General features: G+C 40.2%; 1 protein-coding gene across 3 annotated transcripts in view; it reads left to right on the top strand.

The window, feature by feature from the left end:
• Positions 1-723: 723 nt before the first annotated feature.
• The window catches only part of podn (podocan), a 54,170-nt gene continuing 31,775 nt past the window's right edge, over positions 724-23,118 (top strand). Inside the window, exon 1 of one of the 3 annotated variants that reach the window (XM_036978572.1) lies at positions 724-1,998. The gene's annotated coding sequence lies outside the window, so the exon portion shown is untranslated. Of the gene's footprint in view, positions 1,999-22,104; positions 22,364-23,118 lie in introns of those variants that run through there. The other 2 variants (XM_036978573.1, XM_036978571.1) reach the window with 2 other exon arrangements.

Raw genomic sequence — 23,118 nt, 5'->3', positions numbered from 1 at the left:
ATACTGGTCTTGACGAGAAGGAAAGAAACTGTCAGGGGAGGTCCTCTTCCACACTGTTCAACCAATCCAGTAAATGTGGAGGAGGAGTTAAGATGGAGTGTTGCCTTGTTAACGTCCAAAACATCCATAGGCTCTTTACATTTCCCCTGAAAACTGGAATATCCGGTTGTTGGGGACGCACGCGGTAGAGGTTAAGTAAGGGGAAACATTGATCAGATGTCTTAAAGTAAAGATTCACCAATTGAATGTTATGTTATTTTTGTGCATCTCTGAGCAATGTTCTATCGATTCCCTGGGTCCTTTCATGTTTTCATGCCGTTGAAGCAGGGTGAAATTTGTCTGGCATGACGTAGCAATAAGATTAAGCCGCTCTCACTACACTGGAAGTTAATAGGGATACGCCTTTTAGATCGCCAAAACATCTATCATACATGTCAGATTTAAATACTGGCTGATGTCATAACGCGGGAGCTTGTCTTCTCTCAAATGAGAGCCATTGATTATATTTTTGCGATATTCCTACCTAGAGAAATGTCTGATTTAACAGAGGGTCTAATGTATAACTATTTGTCTGACTCTTCAGTCCAGGGTGCATTGCGTGGTGGTGTTGCGAATGTCAGTCTCCACTCTGTGAGGAACATCGATCAGCAGGTTGAACATGGTGAGATTGGCGGTTTTACAGCTAACTACTTCACATGCTGATATTGACTTTGGTATTATTGTGTGTAGCCTTGTTTGCTAGTTAGCTACGTAGCTAGCGAGCCAGCCAACCAGCCAGCCCATAGAGAGAGCATTGCATTGTGGAATTGTGGTCGATTTGAGCTGCAACTGATTTCCACAACAATTTTCACATGTTGCTACCAACCTTATTATAACATTTGTTCACAGAAATATTATTCTCAAATATTAGTGTTATGTAACACTGTAAATCATAGGAATGTGGTTTTGGGGGAATTTTTCCTTTTATGGCGACCTCTCTGGTTTATTGTGTGAACAGCGGCGATGTGTTGGCAGGAAATAGACAGAAGTTAGTCTCAGGATGTGCAGGCTGGAGGTTTGTCATGCCAGACTCCAAAGTCAAAACGTTTGTAGATATTTGTCATACAGGAACACTGAAAATCAGCTAAATTCCATGTCTATTGGAATTTTAAAAAGTATCTGTCTACTTTCTGCCTAACACCGGTTATTGAGAGTTTGTTTTCTAGATAGACTCCTGTGCCAGTCAGGGTTGAAACTCAAAAATGTACAAAGGCATTGTATGAAGGAGCTTTCACACCATTTGTTCAGTTTCCTTTAATTTTGTCTGATGTCACCTAGCCAGGAGGCAGGCAGTTCTTGATCATTGGGGTCATCCTGCCCTACTGCTCTGAGGGTTCTGCTCTCTCTAACAAACCCCATTGACCTGGTTCCTGGTTCTATACACTGCCACACTTTAGTTTTTATTTTGTAAATGTGAGCAACAGAGCATAAGAGAGAGTGTGATTACAAAAAAAATCTGTTAACGAGCTTTGACCCATATTCCACTACATACTGCAGAACTGACCTGGCTCTGGCCTGATTTTCTCTCACCGGTCTCTTCTGGGTCCAGCTCTCTTTAGTTGGACTAAAGAGTTGCGAAACTCACTTAGTATAAATACCAAATCAATGACTGTTTTTAGGACTGTCAAATGTTTCATGTTTTATAAAGTATTTAGCCTTTTAAGGGACTACATCATTTATAATGAGGAATACCTGGAGAAAATCTGACCTCCCTTCAGGGAAATATATTTTTTACACTACCCTCCATGAACGCTTGAAAAAAAACGTGACCCTCCCCTATACCCAAAATAATAATTGAAGCATAAAGTGGAGAGCGGAGAACATGCTTAATGTTTACCCTCACTCTTAAGACAGACCAGAGCCTTAGATATGCAATTTTAGGAACTGTTCTTCATTTTGGAAGCATTACATGGCAAAGTAGCCAGAAAGTTGTGGATTCGTCGACTACTGCGGACAAGGGTAGGGTGAAAATATATCCATTTTAATAAAAGCAGTGCATGAATCTATCATCTTATTTGCGGTCTGTGAAAAACGAGCATTTTATGAATGCATTTCATGCAATTCTACATAATTTCACATGACTGTAGACAACAGAATATTTTTTAATACCACAACAGAGCAACACTGGAGACGTTTAGATTTTTTACAGGCTATTGTTAAAAAAGAGGATAGTCAAAGTTTGGACCAGTGCTGAAGTTGTCTATCAACTGTAAAAATGTAGCCCAACAGAACCCGTGACAACTGAAGCATCATCATTGAATTCCAGAAAAATAAATGTGTTGTTTTAACACAGCAGCCGCATATCATCAGGCTACATACACTTGTAACTTTTTTGAATTTGGGAAACTATAATTTTCAAATGTATGTTATTCCATGATATTGTTGTTACAAAATACATTTGTGTTGACTGTGATAAGGGCATGGGAATATAAGAGCATCTGCTAGACTAAATGAACAAACTAAGCATGCATAGCTCACCGCATTATCCTCAAGCTAGACTGGCCAAACTCGTGTTTCTAAAAGTGAATTCAACGGCACTATATAATGACTGTAAGGCAGTTTTTGTTTCATTGTTATTTAATTCGAAGTAACTATTTAAAAAAATCTATAAATATTATAGTGGGCAAATGCGAAATGTACAGTGCCTTGCGAAAGTATTCGGCCCCCTTGAACTTTGCGACCTTTTGCCACATTTCAGGCTTCAAACATAAAGATATAAAACTGTATTTTTTTGTGAAGAATCAACATCAAGTGGGACACAATCATGAAGTGGAACGACATTTATTGGATATTTCAAACTTTTTTAACAAATCAAAAACTGAAAAATTGGGTGTGCAAAATTATTCAGCCCCTTTACTTTCAGTGCAGCAAACTCTCTCCAGAAGTTCAGTGAGGATCTCTGAATGACCCAATGTTGACCTAAATGACTAATGATGATAAATACAATCCACGTGTGTAATCAAGTCTCCGTATAAATGCACCTGCACTGTGATAGTCTCAGTGGTAGGTCCGTTAAAAGTGCAGAGAGCATCATGAAGAACAAGGAACACACCAGGCAGGTCCGAGATACTGTTGTGAAGAAGTTTAAAGCCGGATTTGGATACAAAAAGATTTCCCAAGCTTTAAACATCCCAAGGAGCACTGTGCAAGCGATAATATTGAAATGGAAGGAGTATCAGACCACTGCAAATCTACCAAGACCTGGCCGTCCCTCTAAACTTTCAGCTCATACAAGGAGAAGACTGATCAGAGATGCAGCCAAGAGGCCCATGATCACTCTGGATGAACTGCAGAGATCTACAGCTGAGGTGGGAGACTCTGTCCATAGGACAACAATCAGTCGTATATTGCACAAATCTGGCCTTTATGGAAGAGTGGCAAGAAGAAATCCATTTCTTAAAGATATCCATAAAAAGTGTAGTTTAAAGTTTGCCACAAGCCACCTGGGAGACACACCAAACATGTGGAAGAAGGTGCTCTGGTCAGATGAAACCAAAATTGAACTTTTTGACAACAATGCAAAATGTTATGTTTGGCGTAAAAGCAACACAGCTCATCACCCTGAACACACCATCCCCACTGTCAAACATGGTGGTGGCAGCATCATGGTTTGGGCCTGCTTTTCTTCAGCAGGGACAGGGAAGATGGTTAAAATTGATGGGAAGATGGATGGAGCCAAATACAGGACCATTCTGGAAGACAACCTGACGGAGTCTCCAAAAGACCTGAGACTGGGACGGAGATTTGTCTTCCAACAAGACAATGATCCAAAACATAAAGCAAAATCTACAATGGAATGGTTCAAAAATAAACATATGGTGGTGTTAGAATGGCCAAGTCAAAGTCCAGACCTGAATCCAATCGAGAATCTGTGGAAAGAACTGAAAACTGCTGTTCACAAATGCTCTCCATCCAACCTCACTGAGCTCGAGCTGTTTTGCAAGGAGGAATGGGAAAAAATGTCAGTCTCTCGATGTGCAAAAAACTGATAGAGACATACCCCAAGCGACTTACAGCTGTAATCGCAGCAAAAGGTGGCGCTACAAAGTATTAACTTAAGGGGGCTGAATAATTTTGCACGCCCAATTTTTCAGTTTTTGATTTGTTAAAAAAGTTTGAAATATCCAATAAATGTCGTTCCACTTCATGACTGTGTCCCACTTGTTGTTGATTCTTCACAAAAAAATACAGTTTTATATCTTTATGTTTGAAGCCTGAAATGTGGCAAAAGGTCGCAAAGTTCAAGGGGGCCGAATACTTTCTCAAGGCACTGTATAAGTGTGTTGTTGAGGGGCTATTTATTGTGTTGTTGAAATGCTGAGCGCTTCTGCCAGACTGTAGTGTCACAAATGCTTCACAATTGATTTCTTAAATGGCAGGCTATAGCCTTGAAATAATTATATAGCCTAAAAAAAATCATTTTTGTTCCTTCTTGGGCTTTCTGGCTTGCTCCTGACTGATTTAGAGTTAGTATGTTGTAGTAAGTAGCCTGTTGAAATGTCAAACGTCAATTGATAGTGACAGAATAAAACATTACTTCCCAAGCACCCATGCGCTGTCCATCTCTGCAGTTGTCGCTTCATAGTAATGTCAGTTATGTAAATGACTAGAATATGGCTTATTGTGAGGTCAATAACTCTGATAAGTAGCTTCGTTATGGGCAATGAAACATATTGTTTATTAAAATAAATTATAGCAGTAGCAAGCTTACCTCCGGTCCTCCTTCCCATTTTCACGCTGTCCCTCTCAAACTGGACAGGACATCAGTAGGCCTAGTCCGCGCGCACAGATATTTCATTCTTTTGACAAATGTTTTTTGTATTGTTTGAAGAAGCTTTTGACTCACCTCCTGAAGTGCCTCCGTACACAGCACAGTCATTGGTTAGGCAGCACAAAAAGGTTTACATCAGCAAGAGCAGGGCAGGCCAGGGCTCATGATTGGGAATGCTTTTCCATTGCGGTGTGTAATGCAGTGTAGCCTAGTTTTATATACACCATCCCAGCAGCACAAAAGATTTGGGAAGGAAGAATATTTTCTTAGGAATATAACTTTGCTTTTTGCTTCTCCCAGCATGCTCTTCATATAGTCTATAGCCTGTAGTATAGGCTATGGATCATTTGATTGAGACTACACTAGGCACACATCGAGGTACTATAATAACCAACTAATTCTCAATCCCTGAGCAATACGACAATCAGTTACAGATTTCAAGACCCTGCCCTAGACTAAAAATAATAATAATACTAACCCCCACCCCCCCCCCCCCCCCCCCCCCTGAGTGAAATTGATAAAGCATGGCCCTTTAGGTACAGTAACAATTGTGTACATTTTGACCGCTCCCTGAAGAGGGCTGTTTTTCTAGGCAGGGAGTGTGTAAAATGTTTTGTAACATTCATTTTTCAGGGTTAACTATAACCCACCTGTTTTTGAAATTGTTTTGATATTTTGTTTGAGTGATTAGGAAAATATGAAATGAAAAACAGCTTACTTTTCTCTTTCATTTTTAGAAAAGTTGTGAAGTGGTGTTGGACAACAATTAAATATTTAAAATGTCAACTTTTAAGTACTCAAACATTTCTATTATCGTATTTGCATAAACAATGCTACTTTAATATTGTTTACTGTTTAAATGTAGTAATTACAGAAATTGTACTCATGCCCACACCAAAATGTAAATCTGTGTGGACAGGTGAATATTAGGAAATGTTAAGTATGTAGAGTGTGACCTCCTATAGCAATTATAGTATGTGGTATAAGGTTATTATTCAGATTTATGGTAGTTGTGACCACTAGTCCCATTCTATGTAATGTTCCATATCCATGAGATTTGAAAGGATATTGTGTATATATTATGTTTATTTAATAGATGTATAAAACGTGTTTTAATAAGCATGGGTGTAATTTCTCAGTCATCTAGTTCGCCTATTCAGTGCTCTTGAATAGAGAGACTTTGAAAGAGTGAAATGTAAACAGACTAACAAGAATGAACTGGCCTTTTTGTGCTCCAAATTGAAACTCCAACCTCTTTGTTCACTCTTGAATCACATACTTTACTTTTCAAGTGTTTTTTATTGTAAATTCTCCCTGTAACATTGTACCAATAGATAAAGAGGCTAGCCATGTCTAGTTGGTGTAGGCCGTCAATGTAAACAAGAGTTTGTTTTTAACTGACTTGCCTAGTTAAATAAAGGTTACATATGCTTGTAGAATGTAAAAAGGAGAAATCGCCTTTTAACATAAAGATGGATGGTACATTTTTGAGCCAAATTGCCTTCTTGAAGATTTGTTCTAGGGGGTTATCAGATTGCCCCTAATTATCATCTTAATATTATTATTTTTATTTAAATGTAGCCTTTATTTAACTAGGCAAGCCAGTTAAGAACAAATGATTATTTACAATGACGGCCTACCCTGGCCAAACCCTAACCCGGACGACGATGGGCCACCTATGACACTCCCAATCACTACTGGTTGTGATACAGCCTGGAATCAAACCAGGGTCTGTAGTGACACCTCTAGCACTGAGATGCATTGCCTTAGACCGCTGCACCACTCATTGAAGGTGCATAAACAACACACAGAATATTATCTTATTTTGCCTATAACTTTATAAAAATGCCTTTGTCTTTATGATGTCAATCTTTCTAAGCATTGGCCAGCCCTCTCATTTACCCTGCCAGGTGATGTCATTCACTACCATAGCCAATGTAGGTTTCTCCCTGCCAAACAGTTTAATAGGCTGGTACTTTTAAATAGGCTGGTACTTGTATCCTATCTGTGCTGGGAGCTGTGTGGGAGATTGGTTTAACATGGAGGAATAAGATGAAGTACAGCAGCACAGCTGAAAAGTGTCTTCACACAGACACACACACAGGCGGTGGAACTTGGAGCCTCTCCCCGTTCAGCTTCAGTGTGGGTGTAAACCAGGCGCGATAGCCAATCTGAGATGTTTTGGTTAAAAAGCCATTTTTAAGACTGGATCCAATTTCACTGAGGACCTTCCAGGAAAGAAGGATTTGCAAGCAATTGATTATGAGTTATGAAGTTCACAAAGTTTTTTCCCCCACATTCTGTCTGACTGAGAGCTTCGCAAGTAAGCACTCCGTTAAAGATGTGACCAGGGGTTATTATACCGTGTGTCCTCATTCATTATTGTCTATCTCGAGATGCCTCGGTCAGTACCAATCCCCTCGCTATCACTGTATCTCATAAAATCTCTCTAACATGGTATATGGACTCTCCCAGTCACACTAATAACTCAACACAATAACACATGCATAAGTTTTAGTCGCCCCAAGCACTCGGAAATGGTTACTATTCCTATTATGAATACTAGTGAACACACAATATGACCTTGAGAAAACCAAAGAGCAGAATTGTGATAAGAGGATGGTGAATCATAGAAAGTTAAGAGAGATGTTCTGCTGAGTGTTGTCTTTTCTGATCTGAGAACAGGACCCGTGTTCAAGAAACGTCTCAGGAGAATATTATTCATTATGAAAGGTGAAAATGATCCTGTATCAACGCTCTGAGGCGCTATACATATGGGCAGGGGTGGAAACTGTACTATCCGACTCAAGTAGAAGTACTGTGAACATCATGGAAACACAAAATGAATGTGCAAACCCACTTCAAATAGAAAAAGGGCTATAGATGATGCATTAGATTGATAAACATGTACAGAGTACATTAGGTTATGTAGTGTTCCTTGTGCAAAAACAAAGGAGTTCTGTTCAAACGCCTTCACTTCTCAGAACTTGCTGTTCAGTTTCAGCAGGCGCTGATTTTCAAAGTGAATCGAGTCTATCCTGGCTTGCTTTGCAGTGAAAAGCAGTCCAACAAGTTTCAAGTTTTATTGTCATGTGCACTAAAAAAGTGAAATGCCTTTTTGCTTACTCTTTCCCAACAACGCTATCAATTTTTTTAATTAAAAAGTAAATTACAACCAGACACACAAGAAATAGAAAAAAGAACACAATAAATTAAGTGAGCTATATAAGGGGGCGGGTCCAGGGTCAGTTCCAGTACCATCTTTACAATGTGTAGGGATACTGGAGTGGTAGGGTTAGATATGTATAGGGGTAAGATGACAAGGCATCAAGATATATGATAAACAGAGTAGCAGCTCGTTGTGTGTGTGTGTGTGAGAGAGCAAATGAAATGTGTGTTTGTGTTGGAGTGTGAGTGAGGGTGTAGAATGTGCAGAGTGAGTGTGCATAGAGATAGTGCAAACATAAAATAGAAGGGTCAATGCAGATAGTCTGTGTAGCCATTTTGTTAGCTATTTATCAGTCTTCTGGCTTCGGGATAGAAGCTGTTCAGGAACCTGTTGGTGTCAGACTTGATGCTCCGGTACTGCTTTCTGTGCGGAAGCACATATAGCTTGATATACAATGCATTCTGAAAGTATTCAGACCCCTTGACTGTTTCCACATTTGGTTACTTTACAGCCTTTATTCTAAAATTAATGAAATAGATTGTATCCGCATCAATCTAAACACAATACCCCATAATGACAAATCAAAAACAGGCTTTTAGAAATGTGTGCAATTGTATAACCCCCTCCCCCCCAATAAATATCACATTTACATAAGTATTCAGACCCTTTACTCAGTACTTTGTTGAAGCACCTTTGGCCGCGATTACAGCCTCAAGTCTTCTTGGGTTTTACGCTACAAGTTTGGCACACCTGTATTTGGGGAGTTTCTCCAATTCTTCTCTGCAGATCCTCTCAAGCTCGTGTCAGGTTGGATGGGAAGCATTGCTGCACAGGTATTTTCAGGTCTCTCCAGAGAAGTTCAAGTCCTGGCTCTGGCTGGGCCACTCAAGGACATTCAGAAACTTATCACGAAGCCACTCCTGCGTTGTCCTGACTGTATGCTTAAGGTCTTTGTTCTGTTAGAAGGTGAACTTTCGGACCAGTTGGAATACTTTCTGAGTGCACTGTTTAGGCAGGAGTGTTTTATTTTATATTTCACCTTTATTTAACCATGAACAAGTTCTCATTGTGTGCCTTTCCCAATTCTTTTTAAAAATGGAACCTTTATTTAACTAGACAAGTCAGTTAAGAACAAATTCTTAATTACAATGACAGCCTACCCTGGCGATGCTGGGCCAATTGCGCATCGCCCTTTGGGACTCCCAATCACGGCCGGATGTGATGCAGCCTGGATTCGATCCAGGCACAGCAGTATCACCTCTTGCATTGAAATGCAGTGTCTTAGACCACTGCGCCACTCGGGAGCCCCGGGAGCCCATAAATTATGTTCAATCAATTGAATTTACAACAGGTGGACTTCAATCAAGTTGTAGAAAAACAGGATGATTAATGGATACAGGATGCACCTGAGCTCAATTTCAAGTCTCATAGCAAAGGGTCTGAATACTTATGTAAATACGATATTTTATTTTTGTATTTTTTTGTTTGTTGCTAAAATGTAAAAAAAATCTGTTTTCGATTTATCATTTTGGGATATTGTGTGTAGATTGATGAGGGGAAAATTAAATGTAGAACAAGGCTGTAGTGTAACAAAATGTGGAAAAGGGAAGGGGTCTGAATACTTTCCAAATGCACTGTAGATGTCCTGGATGGCAGGGAGCTCGGCTCCAGTGATGTACTTGGCTGTCCGCACCACCCTCTGTAGCTCTATGCCATCGTGGTGGTGCAGTTACCATATCAAATCAAAATCAAATGTATTTATATAGCCCTTCGTATATCAGCTGATATCTCAAAGTGCTGTACAGAAACCCAGCCTAAAACCCCAAACAGCAAGCAATGCAGGTGTAGAAGCACGGTGGCTAGGAAAAACTCCCTAGAAAGGCCAAAACCTAGGAAGAAACCTAGAGAGGTACCAGACTATGTGGGGTGGCCAGTCCTCTTCTGGCTGTGTGGGGTGGAGATTATAACAGAACATGGCCAAGATGTTCAAATGTTCATAAATGACCAGCATGGTCAAATAATAATAATCACAGGCAGAAAAGTTGAAACTGGAGCAGCAGCACGGCCAGGTGGACTGGGGACAGCAAGGAGTCATCATGCCAGGTATGGTCCTACCAAGTAGTGATGCAGCCAGTCAAGATGCTCTCAATGGTACAGCTGTAGAAGTTTTTGAGGGCCGATGCCAAATCTTTTCAACCTCCTGAGGGGGAAGAGGCGCTGTTGTGCCTTTGTCACGACTCATTGCATGTGTTTGGATCATTTTAAGTCTTTAGTGATTTGGACACCGAGGAACTTGAAGCTCTTGACCCGCTCCACTGTAGCCCTGTCGATGTGGATGGGGGGTGTGCTCGCCCCCCCTTCCTGTAGTCCATGATCAACTCCATGTTCTTACTTACGTTGAGGGAGAGGTTGTTGTCCTGGCACCACACTGCCAGGTCACTGACCTCCTCCCGGTAGACTGTCTCATTGTTGCCGGTGATAAGGCCTACTACCTTCGTGTCATCAGCAAACATGATAAAATCCAAATGTATTGGTCGAGTACACAGATTTGCAGATGTCATTGCAGGTGCGGCGAAATGCTTGTGTATTGAGCTCCAACGGTAACACTTAACAATACAAAACAATACACTCCATAATCCAAAAAGTAAAAATAAATAAATGAAGAAATATCAGAACAAGCAATGTCAGAGTCCAGAAAAATATATACTGTATATATAGAGTATATACTGTACCAGTCAAAAGTTTGGACACAACTACTCATTGCAGGGTTTTTCTTTATTTTTACTATTTTTTACATTGTAGAACAGAGATGGCCGCCTCGCTTCGCGTTCTTAGGAAACTATGCCATATTTAGTTTTTTTTATGTATTCTTACACTGTTACCCCAGGAAATGAGGGTCTTAGTCTTAATACATACAGCCGAGAGGAACTATTGGATGGAAGAGCAATGTCAACTTACCAACATTATGACCAGGAATACGACTTTACCGAAGCGGATCCTATGTTTGGTCCACAAGCCATGACAATGGATCGGATCCCAGCAGGCGACCCAAAACAACGGCGCTGCAGAAGGGGCAGCACGAGCGGTCTTCTGGTCAGGCTCCGTAGACGGGCACACCGCTCCCGAGTATACTACTCGCCAATGTCCAGTCTCTTGACAACAAGGTACACGAAATCCGAGCAAGGGTTGCCTTTCAGAGAGACATCAGAGATGGTAACATTCTTTGTTTCACGGAAACATGGCTCACTCGGGATATGCCGACAGAAACAAACATCTCTCTGGTAAGAAGAAGGGCGGGGGTGTATGCCTAATGATTAACGAGTTGAGGTGTCATCATAACAACATCATTTTGTTTACCTGGCCTAGAATTCCTTACAATCAAATACCGACCGCATTATCTACCAAGAGAATTCTCTTCGATTATAATCACAGTCATGTATATCCCCCCCCCCCCCCCCCCCCCCCAAGCAGACACCTCGACGGCCCTGAAAGAACTTCATTGGACTCCATGTAAACTGGAAACCACATACCCTGAGGCTGCATTTATTGTAGCTGGGGATTTTAACAAAGCTAATCTTAAAACAAGGCTACCTAAATTTTATCAGCATATCGAATGCACGACCCGGACTGTTAAAATTCTGGATCATTGTTACTCTAACTTCGGCAACGCATACAAAGCCCGACCTCGCCCTCCTTTCGGCAACTCTGACCATGACTCCATTTTGTTGCTCCCAGCCTATAGACAGAAACTAAAACTGGAAACGCCCATGCTCAGGTCTCTTCAACGCTGGTCCGACCAATCTGATTCCACGCTTCAAGATTGCTTCGATCACGTGGACTGGGGTATGTTCCGGATAGCGTTGAACAACAACGTTGATATATGCTGATTCGTATATGCTGATTCAGTGAGTGAGTTTATTAGCAAGTGCATTGGTGTTGTTGTACCCATGGCGACTATTAAAACCTCTTATGGATCCCCTATGGCTAGAATCCCGTTAACGTGATCGATCCGGTAAATTGCTGAGCGCGAAATTCAAAAATACTAAATTCGTAATATTAAACATTCATGACTATACAAGTGTTTTACATCATTTCAAAGATAAACTTCTTGTTAATCCAGCCACTATGTCAGAGTTCAAAAACAAAGGATCTAATAAATTACCTGTAAACTTGGTCCAAACATTTAACCTTTCTAATCCAACCCCAGGTACCCTAAGTTGGAATAAACTGTTTTCAATACCAGAGAAAAACAACGAGGAGCGCTCTCATTCACGCGCACCTAAAGACTAGAGTCCACCTGAGTGACACTTAGAAAGAATACGAAAACATTGAACAATTTCTAAAGACTGTTGACATCTAGTTGAAGCCATAGGAACTGCAATCTGAGTCTTAATAATTTGGGTTTCCCATATAAAAGCATTGGAAAATCCAATGACCTCAACCCCCCCCCCCTGGATGGATTGTCCTCGGGGTTTCGCCTGCCAAATCAGTTCTGTTATACTCACATCATTTTAACAGTTTTAGAAACTTTAGAGTGTTTTCTGTGGAAAGTTTTAAGTTCCTTGGCATACACATCACGGACAAACTGAAATGGTCCACCCACACAGACAGCGTAGTGAAGAAGACGCAAAAGCAATAACGCTATATGTATAGTAGTTTTGATTGGACTGATCATGTCAACATCATACTTTCAAATTCTCAGCTTGCAGTCACCATCACGAATCATGTCGACAATCTACTGGCAAATCCTTCTTAATACATGTCATATGAAGAGAAATAATGAAGAGAAATTATAGATAAATATCGGCCATTGGACATAAACATTACACAACAAGTTGGAAATTGCAAATTCAACAATGAGTGGTTTGGAAGGAATCAGTTACAGTGGCAAACTGCAAGCATTGCAAAGCAATCACTAGCCTGCTATTCAGTGGAGTGGCTGTGTGGTTTTAAATGATAAACATTCAACATTGGCAATGCTGTCAATGAAGCATGATTTGTGCTGCGTTCCAAACAACTGTTAACTTGGAACTGTGCAAACTTGACTTCAGTGAGTTCAAGACAACTGGGAAGTCTGGAAAAAACGAGCTCCAGCTGGGAAAATACGTTTTGAACTGTCATCCAACTCGGAATTGTAAACCCGGCCTCTTTATAGAGCTACGACCTGAAGATCAATGACATCATCATGATTCAACTCTGTTTTTTTTAGAGTTCGCAGTTGTTTTGAAAGCACCATAAATCCAGAGAATGCCAGACTTTGATGACAAAATTTGCCCATGAAGGACAGCTGCGCCACCTTGGTCAAGTGAGCACAGCACAACAAGGTGAGTCCAAAAATGTATTGTATGCTGCTGCATAAATTATGTAATATGCCAGGGAGATATGTATACTGTAGCTAAGAAAGTAATACTAAGTGTATGTTGTGCAGTAAGATGTTAGTAGCCCATGTGCCTCACCCTAATAATTTGGTGTATTTGCCCTTCTTATGTAGCCTATAACCTGTTTTAGAGAAATGTATTAATTGAATATTGTAAGAGCTTTTATTGTCTGCTTATATGCCCCCTTTATTTATCCTATGGTTCTGACTTGGTGTACAGGGAGAACACTGTAAGAATGGCCCATGTTCTGAATTCTGTTGCTGTACATTTCAAAAGTGCTAAACAAATAGTTATATTGACTGCGTCCATCCTAGCTCGCTCATTAATGTCTTAATCAAAATTACGGATTGCCTCATATACGCTTGTAGTCCCCCATCCCTCTCTTCTCTGTATACATCAATGATGTTGCTCTTGCTGCTGGTGATTCTCTGGTATACCTCTACGCAGACGACACGATTCTGTATACTTCTGGCACTCTTTGGACACTGTGTTAACTAACCTCCAGACGAGCTTCAATGCCATACAACTCTCTTTCCGTGGCCTCGAACTGCTCTTAAACGCAGGGGAAACTAAATGCATGCTATTCAACCGATCCCTGCCCGCACCTGCTAACCCGTCCAGCATCACTACTGTGGACCGCTCTGACTTAGAATACGTGGACAACTACAAATAACTAGGAGTCTGGTTAGACTGTAAACTCTCCTTCCAGACTCACATTAAGCAACTCCAATCCAAAATTAAATCTAGAATTGTCTTCCTATATCGCAACAAAGCATCCTTCACTCATGCTGCCAAACATACCCTCGTAAAACTGACCATCCTACCGATCCTCGACTTCGGTGATGTCATCTATAAAATAGCCTCCAACACTCTACTCAACAAACTGGATGCAGTCTATCACAGTGCCATCCGTTTTGCCACCAAAGCCCCATACACTACCCACCATTGTGACCTGTACGCTCTCGTTGGTTGCATACCAGCAAAGCTGTGGTAGTCATTGTGGCAGGTAGCCTTAGAGTTCTTGGGAACAGAAATGATGGTGGTCAGCTTGAGGCTTGTGGGGATCACAGACTGGGACAAGGAAAGGTTGAAAATGACCGTGAATATGCCTTTACAATATGCAATTACAGAGATCATATGTTTCTTGTAGTTCTTGACCAGGTTTGCACACACTGCAGCAGGGATTTTGGCCCACTCCTCCATACAGACCTTCTCCAGATCCTTCAGGTTTCGGGGCTGTTACTGGGCAATACGGACTTTCAGCTCCCTCCAAAGATTTTCTATTGGGTTCAGGTCTGGAGACTGGCTAGGCCACTCCAGGACCTTGAGATGCTTCTTACGGAGCCACTCCTTAGTTGCCCTGGCTGTGTGTTTCGGGTCGTTGTCATGCTGGAAGACCCAGCCACGACCCATCTTCAATGTTCTTACTGAGGGAAGGAGGTTGTTGGCCAAGATCTCGCGATACATGGCCCCATCCATCCTCCCCTCAATACGGTGCAGTCGTCCTGTCCCCTTTGCAGAAAAGCATCCCCAAAGAATGATGTTTCCACCTCCATGCTTCACAGTTAGGATGGTGTTCTTGGGGTTGTACTCATCCTTCTTCTTCCTCCAAACACGGCGAGTGGAGTTTAGATGAAAAATCTCAATTTTTGTCTCATCAGACTACATGATCTTCTCCCATTCCTCCTCTGGGTCATCCAGATGGTCATTGGCAAACTTCAGACGAGCCTTGACCTTGCGTGCGCTGCAGGATTTTAATCCATGATGGCGTAGTGTGTTACTAATGGTTTTCTTTGAAACTGTGGTTCCAGCTCTCTTCAGGTCATTGACCAGGTCCTGCCGTGTAGTTCTGGGCTGATCCCTCACCTTCCGCATGATCGTTGATGCCCCACGAGGCGAGATCTTGCATGGAGCCCCAGACTGAGGCTGATTGACCGTCATCTTGAACTTCATCCATTTTCTAATATTTGCTTCAACAGTTGTTGCTTTCTCACCAAGCTGCTTGCCTATTGTCCTGTAGCCCATCCCAGCCGTCTGCAGGTCTACAATTTTATCCCTGATGTCCTTACATAGCTCCCTGGTCTTGGCCATTGTGGAGAGGTTGGAGTCTGTTTGATTGAGTGTGTGGACAGGTGTCTTTTATACAGGTAACGAGTTCAAACAGGTGCAGTTAATACAGGTAATGAGTGGAGAACAGGAGGGATTCTTAAAGAAAAACGAACAGGTCTGTGAGAGCCGAGATTCTTACTGGTTGGTAGGTGATCAAATACTTATGTCATGCAATAAAATGCAAATTAATTACTTAAAAATCATACAATGTGATTTTCTGGATTTTTATTTTAGATTCCGTCTCTCACAGTTGAAGTGTACTTATGATAAAAATTACAGACCTCTACATGCTTTGTAAGTAAGAAAACCTGCAAAATCGGAAGTGTATCAAATACTTGTTCTCCCCACTGTATATGGCGGATTGGAAATTATGCAGACCAACATGGTGATAGAAGCCACAATCTATCTGCACTATTAAAGCTTATCTACCCCCTAAAAAAAACTACAGAGGACAATAATAGGTACACGGTAAGTGTTTCATAATAATACTTGTTTAAAGTATTGACCTTGGGCGAATTGATGTAGTCTGAGCTGAATTCCACAATGCTTGGTCTCTGCTCCACTACGCTGGTGGAGTTCATCAAAACCTTACTTCACTATGGAGTGGAGTTTAGTCAGCTAATGTCTAAATATGGTATGTCATGACCAAGCAAGCTAACGTCAGCTTGCTAGCTAGCTAATTCACTTGCTGATGTTAGTCTAATGTTGTTAGCTAGTCCAGATAACTTACGTGGCTGGCTAGCTAGCCACCACCACACATAGCCATTATGGCTTGCACTTCAATGTCACTATCATCATCAAGTGTTGGTTAGCCATGTAGCTAGCCAGCTAACTTAGCTGCAAGCAGGGGCGCAACTTTCACTGGGGAGGCATGTCCCCCCACATTATGACATTGCACCCCCCAACCCCCAGTTTTGTAATTGTAATGTGATACAAAACGAGGCAATGGTCTGCTTTGGGGCCACACGGACGCCTCTTAGTGGTCGGGTAGGCTGTTTCGAGTGTTTATCCAACTGGATAAAAAAACTATTATGCCCCCCCACTTCTAAAACTAAAGTTGCGCCTCTTACTGCAAGGATAGCTTGCTAACTTTAGTATTCTTGACAACTAGGCTAATGCTAACTTACATAAGTTAGACTATTAGATAGCCAGCTGCCAAAGCCACCCATAAAACACAGTTTTTGTCATTCATAGCTAGCTAGTTATCTTAACTCTACAATGTTTTCTCATGTTTGAGGCAGAGTTATTGTAGGCAGCCACCTTCGCCATCGTGGGTAAGCAAAGCTTGCATTACATCGCCTCTACTGTGCTTGAAAGAGAACTGGTCACAGCAAATGGTACTGTTCTTAAAGATTTTAAAATCGCCAAAGTTATCCCCCTCTATAAATCTGGTGATCCAAGATCTTTTACAAATTATCGCCCAATATCTGTACTACCATGTTTTTCAAAAATCCTAGAAAAATGTGTTTATAATAGTATGTTTAAACATTTAAATCAACACTGTATTCTAAATGAGCACAAATATGTTTTTTGTAAAAACTACTCCACAGATATGGCTCTTTTGCAACTTGTGTATCAAAAACAACGAATATGCTCTTGACATGTTTTTAGATTTATCGAATGCCTTTGACACTGTTGATCATGAAATATTACTTTCTAAATTGCATTATTACAGTTTTCATGAATATACATATAATTGGTTGGAGGACAATTTGTTTATGCAGCCGGCTGTGCGTCTACCAGAGCCAAGATATCCTGTGGCGTCTTCTTTGCTGAAGACACCAATTTGATTTTATCACACAATTTTTATGAACAAATTAGTGAAGCCAACTCAGGCATGGCTAAATTGTCTGAATGGTTCCAGATAAGTGTTTTATCTTTATATGTTAAACAATCTAAACGTATTGTATTCACTAGTTAGAAAAATAAACAGTCAGAATCTCATTTGGTGGGAATGAAATGGAACAAGTCACATCCACTTCCAGTTTTAATTGATTTGAAGTTATCCTGGAAAGATCATATTTCATTTGTCTGCAACAAAGTGATGAAATCTGTTGGTATCAGAAATATTAGTGGTTTGGCTCATTAGGCTTGCTTCCAAACTCTATACAATAGCTTAATTTACCCCTATCTCATTTAATGTAATATTGTCTGGGCCAGTACATATGCCTCCTACCTACACAAATTACTTATCATACAAAATAAATGTTCAAGACTAGCCATCTCCTCTAAATACCTGGCTCCAACTGCACCTTTGTTTAAGAAACTCAATATCTTTTCTATTTACAACATGAATGTACACCAATTATGCACTTCCATCTACAAATACTCATACCTCCCAGAAGTCTACCTTTACCCTTCAATGGATTCTTCCAGGTTAATTCTGAAACAACACAAGACACTGCGATAACCTTCACCTTCCCCACTGCCACACCTCACATAGTCAATTCTTTATCAGATACAGAGGTACCATACTCAGGATTTATTATCTTCACATTGCTAAAACATCATCAGCCCTCAATAACTTAAAACGAAGACTGGGGGTCAGCCTGATGAAGCAAACTACTCAGTAATCTCCTCCATATAGCCTAACTTTCACACACTCACATGCACACTTACACACACACATTTAAACAAAACAAATAGTTTTTAAAATGTTTGTGATTACTGATCAGTTAATTTATACATTTATAATTAATAGTTTTATCTGTTTTAACTACCTGTTTTTATGTTTGTACTTATCTATTGTATATATTTTTTGTGTTGTGGTTTCCATATAAGCCATTGGGCTTCCAACCACACCTGCACACTGTTTTGTTGTTGTTGTTTTTATCTGTATTGTTGTTAATCACTTGTTTTCTTTGGTGCAATAAATTAAACTCATTTAAACTAAACAGTCTCCTCCATCTCCATTGTTTTCACACAAACTGCTTTGATAAAAAAACGTTCCAATCTTTCACGACATGTCTCCTACTAAACTAAGTTATTTTTGCCTTTTTGAAAATCTTCCGATCATCATCGTTCAGTTTGTGTGCACAGCTTGATTTGATTGGCGCGATGCGTGAAATTTGATTTAATTGGTCACTGACTAGACAACGATGAGCATTTTTTTCTGGCTCAGAGTTGCAAAGTTTCCGTGCCGTCATGATCTTCTGTTATGTACAGCCTACAAAATTGTACTCTATAACGGATAACGGATTTTAATAAGGTAGCGAAGTACAATCATTAATTCAGAACTTACTTAAGTAAAAGTAAAATTACTGACTTTGAAAAAAAAAGGTACAAGTACTCCAAAAGCTACTCAATTACAGTAACAAGATTATTTGTAATAATAATAATAATAATAATAACCCCTGCATACATGGCCTCCAATTGCTCTGAAATACAAGTAAAACTAAATGCATGCTCTTCAACCGATCGCTGCCTGCACCTGCCCGCCTGTCCAACATCACTACTCTGGACGGCTCTGACTTCGAATACGTGGACAACTACAAATACCTAGGTGTCTGGTTAGACTGTAAACTCTCCTTCCAGACCCACATCAAACATCTCCAATCCAAAGTTAAATCTAGAATTGGCTTCCTATTTCGCAACAAAGCTTCCTTCACTCATGCTGCCAAACATACCCTTGTAAAACTGACCATCCTACCAGTCCTCGACTTCGGCGATGTCATTTACAAAATAGCCTCCAATACCCTACTCAACAAATTGGATGCAGTCTATCACAGTGCCATCCGTTTTGTCACCAAAGCCCCATATACTACCCACCATTGCGACCTGTACGCTCTCGTTGGCTGGCCCTCGCTTCATAGCCCACTGGCTCCATGTCATCTACAAGACCCTGCTAGGTAAAGTCCCCCCTTATCTCAGCTCGCTGGTCACCATAGCATCACCCACCTGTAGCACGCGCTCCAGCAGGTATATCTCTCTGGTCACCCCCAAAACAAATTATTTCTTTGGCCGCCTCTCCTTCCAGTTCTCTGCTGCCAATGACTGGAACGAACTACAAAAATCTCTGAAACTGGAAACACTTATCTCCCTCACTAGCTTTAAGCACCAGCTGTCAGAGCAGCTCACAGATTACTGCACCTGTACATAGCCCACCTATAATTTAGCCCAAACAACTACCTCTTTCCCTACTGTATTTATTTATTTTGCTCCTTTGCGCCCCATTATTTTTATTTCTACTTTGCACATTCTTCCACTGCAAATCAACCATTCCAGTGTTTTACTTGCTATATTGTATTTACTTCGCCACCATGGCCTTTTTTTGCCTTTACCTCCCTTATCTCACCTCATTTGCTCACATCGTATATAGACTTGTTTATACTGTATTATTGACTGTATGTTTGTTTTACTCCATGTGTAACTCTGTGTTGTTGTATGTGTCGAACTGCTTTGCTTTATCTTGGCCAGGTCTCAGTTGTAAATGAGAACTTGTTCTCAACTTGCCTTCCCTGGTTAAATAAAGGTGAAATAAAAATAAATAAAATAAAAATACAGGCCCAAATCAAGGCCTCATAGCCTCAGATGGGAATGCGGCTCTGCAGACGTGCACGGCCAGTCTAGTCAGACTCTCTCTTCACTTGACTTTAAAGTGGATACATTTTAAATCATCATGATGATGTGGCCAGTGACACTTTGCTTCTTGAATGTCCAATATCTTGAAAACTTGACTGCTGACATGCAACACATTTTGGGACTCTATCAACAGTGGACTAATGAAAAAAATGCTAAAAGATCATTTTTGAGTTCCCCTTTAACAGATAACACCCCCCCTAGTCCAGGACTAGGCTTAATATCTGTCTGGAAAACTGCCCCAAAGTGATAATTACTTCTTTCTATCTAAATTCACAGTTTACAGCCATAGGAATCAGGAAGGAAGCCACTGTGTCATACTTTATAATTTATTTTTGATCCAGGTTTAGTCCTATAATTTATGTGACATAGCTCCGGCGGAATGTCCTCTGAGAAGTGTCTTAGGGAATATAGAAAAATAGGCCTGCTGTTGGTGGAATTAACATAATTTGTGATACAAAGACATTTTTACAAAAAGCAGATGTACAACACCATAACGCCTAATGGGAGGTATAGACTATGTAGAGAGAGACCCTTCTACACAACGTGTGAGTTATTAGGCCATATCCTGTCTGTCGCCTCTTTCGGGCAGACTCTTGTTTCCTGTCTATATGAAATGTCTTCAAAATAAATGCCCTTTCAAGATAAATGTGGATTACATGAGCTCTCTATAAATACTTATTTTCTAATACTGATCAGTTTCTAGGCTCATATTGGTTACAGTTTTTGTTCATCTTTAGTAAAACGTTTATTTCTTTAATCTCAAGCACTGCAGTTGTTCGATGTGATATAATGAGAAAACAGGAGAAGATGTTTAGGCCTTTGAGGGAACAAATTGCTAACAAGACAATGTTACTAACATTCCTGGCTCCCTGGGTCATGATAACTCTCTTTGTAGCAGGCTCAAAGAAGAAACAGGGAATGTATGATTCAGCAACATCATCTATTTGAAGTGAAATTACTTTTAAGTTCATCCAAGATACTTTCAGTCCAATATACTCACTCAGTTTCGCTGTGATACTAATCTCTGTTGATTCATGAGAAATATATACAGTACCAGTCAAATGTTTGGACACATCTACTCATTCCAGGGTTTTTCTTTATTTTTTACTGTGTTCTACATTGCAGAATAATAGTGAAGACATTACATTATGAAATAACACAAATGGAATCATGTAGTAACCAAAAAAAGTGTTAAACAAATCTAAATATATTTTATATTCTTCTAAGTAGTCAACCTTTGCCTTTATGACAGCTTGGCACACTCTTGGCATTCTCTCAACCAGCTTCACCTGGAATGCTTTTCCAACCGTCTTGAAGCAGTTCCCACATATGCTGAGCACTTGTGGGTTGCTTTTCTGGACTTGGTCTATTTCCAAATAGGGCTATCTTCTGTGTACCACCCCTACCTTGTCACAACACTACTGATTGGCTCAAACACATTAAGAATGAAAGAAATTCCACAAATTAACTTCTAACAAGGCACACCTGTTAATTGAAATGCATTCCAGGTGACTACCTCATGAAGCTGGTTGAGAAAATGCAGAGAGTGTGCAAAGCTGTCATCAAGGAAATGGTGGCTACTTTGAAGAATATCAAATATCAAATATATATTTAGATTTGTTTAACACTTTTTTTGGTTACTATATGATTCCATATGTGTTATTTCATAGTTTTGATGTCTTTACTGTTATTCTACAATGTAGAAAATATTAAAAATAAAGAAAAACCCTTGAATGATTAGGTGTGCCAACTTTTGACTTGTACTATATATATACTGTATGTACTGTATATACATTTTCTTTCTTTCTTTCTTTCTTTCTTTCTTTCTTTCTTTCTTTCTTTCTTTCTTTCTTTCTTTCTTTCTTTCTTTCTTTCTTTCTTTCTTTCTTTCTTTCTTTCTTTCTTTCTTTCTTTCTACAGAAAAAACGAATTGCAACATGAAATGTTTTCATTACCATATAGGGATTGGTAAAAACCTGTCTCAGACGACTAAAAAAATAGAAGCAAGAAAGCAAAGAATTCTGGGCATTTGGCTATCCTTCAACTCAGTTTCCTCTCCCACTCGCACTGTTTTCCCTCTCTCTCTTCTCTCTTTCCTTCTCTCCTTCTTTCTCTGAACTTTTCCTCTCTCACTCCCACTCTCCTGTCACATCTGGTGGGGATCTGGATCTGAACTGACCAGGGCCGGCCCTGGGAGTGACTGTGTAGTTACTGTGGCTCCTCTCTATCCTGCTATGGGACTGTCTCTGGCTGGACTGGAAACCAGACTGCTTTGCCTCTGTCTCTGTCTCTGCTAACCTCTCTCTGTCAGAGAAGGTAAAGAATGCATGTATACTGGATATCTTCTGTAATATTTGAGTATGTATTTATGCATGCACGCTTGTTACTTTATACGTTAGGCTCTTGTTAGATAATGCTTCATGGCACTTTGAACATGTGGACCAGAGCTTTAAATAGATGCTCTGTATATAATGTAAGATCTTAATTTGATCATCCTGTTGCAGGAAAACAGCAATGGTGCAATTTTAAACGAATAGCATATTTGAGGTTTAAAAAGGTTTCTGAAGTTTGTTATATCTACTTTGAAATGTCAGACTTGATTTTCCCTAATGAAAAATGTATCAACCCATACAAAAATGTCCATTAATTATAATCCACATAATAGTTCACATTTCCTGTTGCTGCAGAATGATTTTCCTGCTGTAGCATACTGGCTCAAGTTATATGGCTCTCATGTGGACAGAGTCTAATGTTCGTAATGCATTATGGGCTGACTATGAATTGATAATGTGCCACCAATCATATAGTAATATAGTAGTGAATGACTGGACTGTTTATGGACTGAGTGGCAGAGTGCCAACCATTATCTTAGCGAATAATAGTAAGTTGTGCAAGTGCACAGCTGTCCAGATGTGTACGAGCTTTTACAGACTATCACATAAAACATATAAAAATATTAAATAGCTGAGATTTTGATTCAATGTTCAATGTTTTTAAGCGTGTAAACTAATAATTTAGGTTGGTGTGAGAATGTGATCAGTCGGTTTATGAGTAGCATAGTGCATGTGGGG

The sequence above is a fragment of the Oncorhynchus mykiss genome, chromosome 5, assembly GCF_013265735.2.
Source record: "Oncorhynchus mykiss isolate Arlee chromosome 5, USDA_OmykA_1.1, whole genome shotgun sequence".
In the NCBI taxonomy this organism is placed as follows: Eukaryota; Metazoa; Chordata; class Actinopteri; order Salmoniformes; family Salmonidae; genus Oncorhynchus; species Oncorhynchus mykiss.
This window is presented reverse-complemented; position numbering and strand designations above follow the sequence as displayed.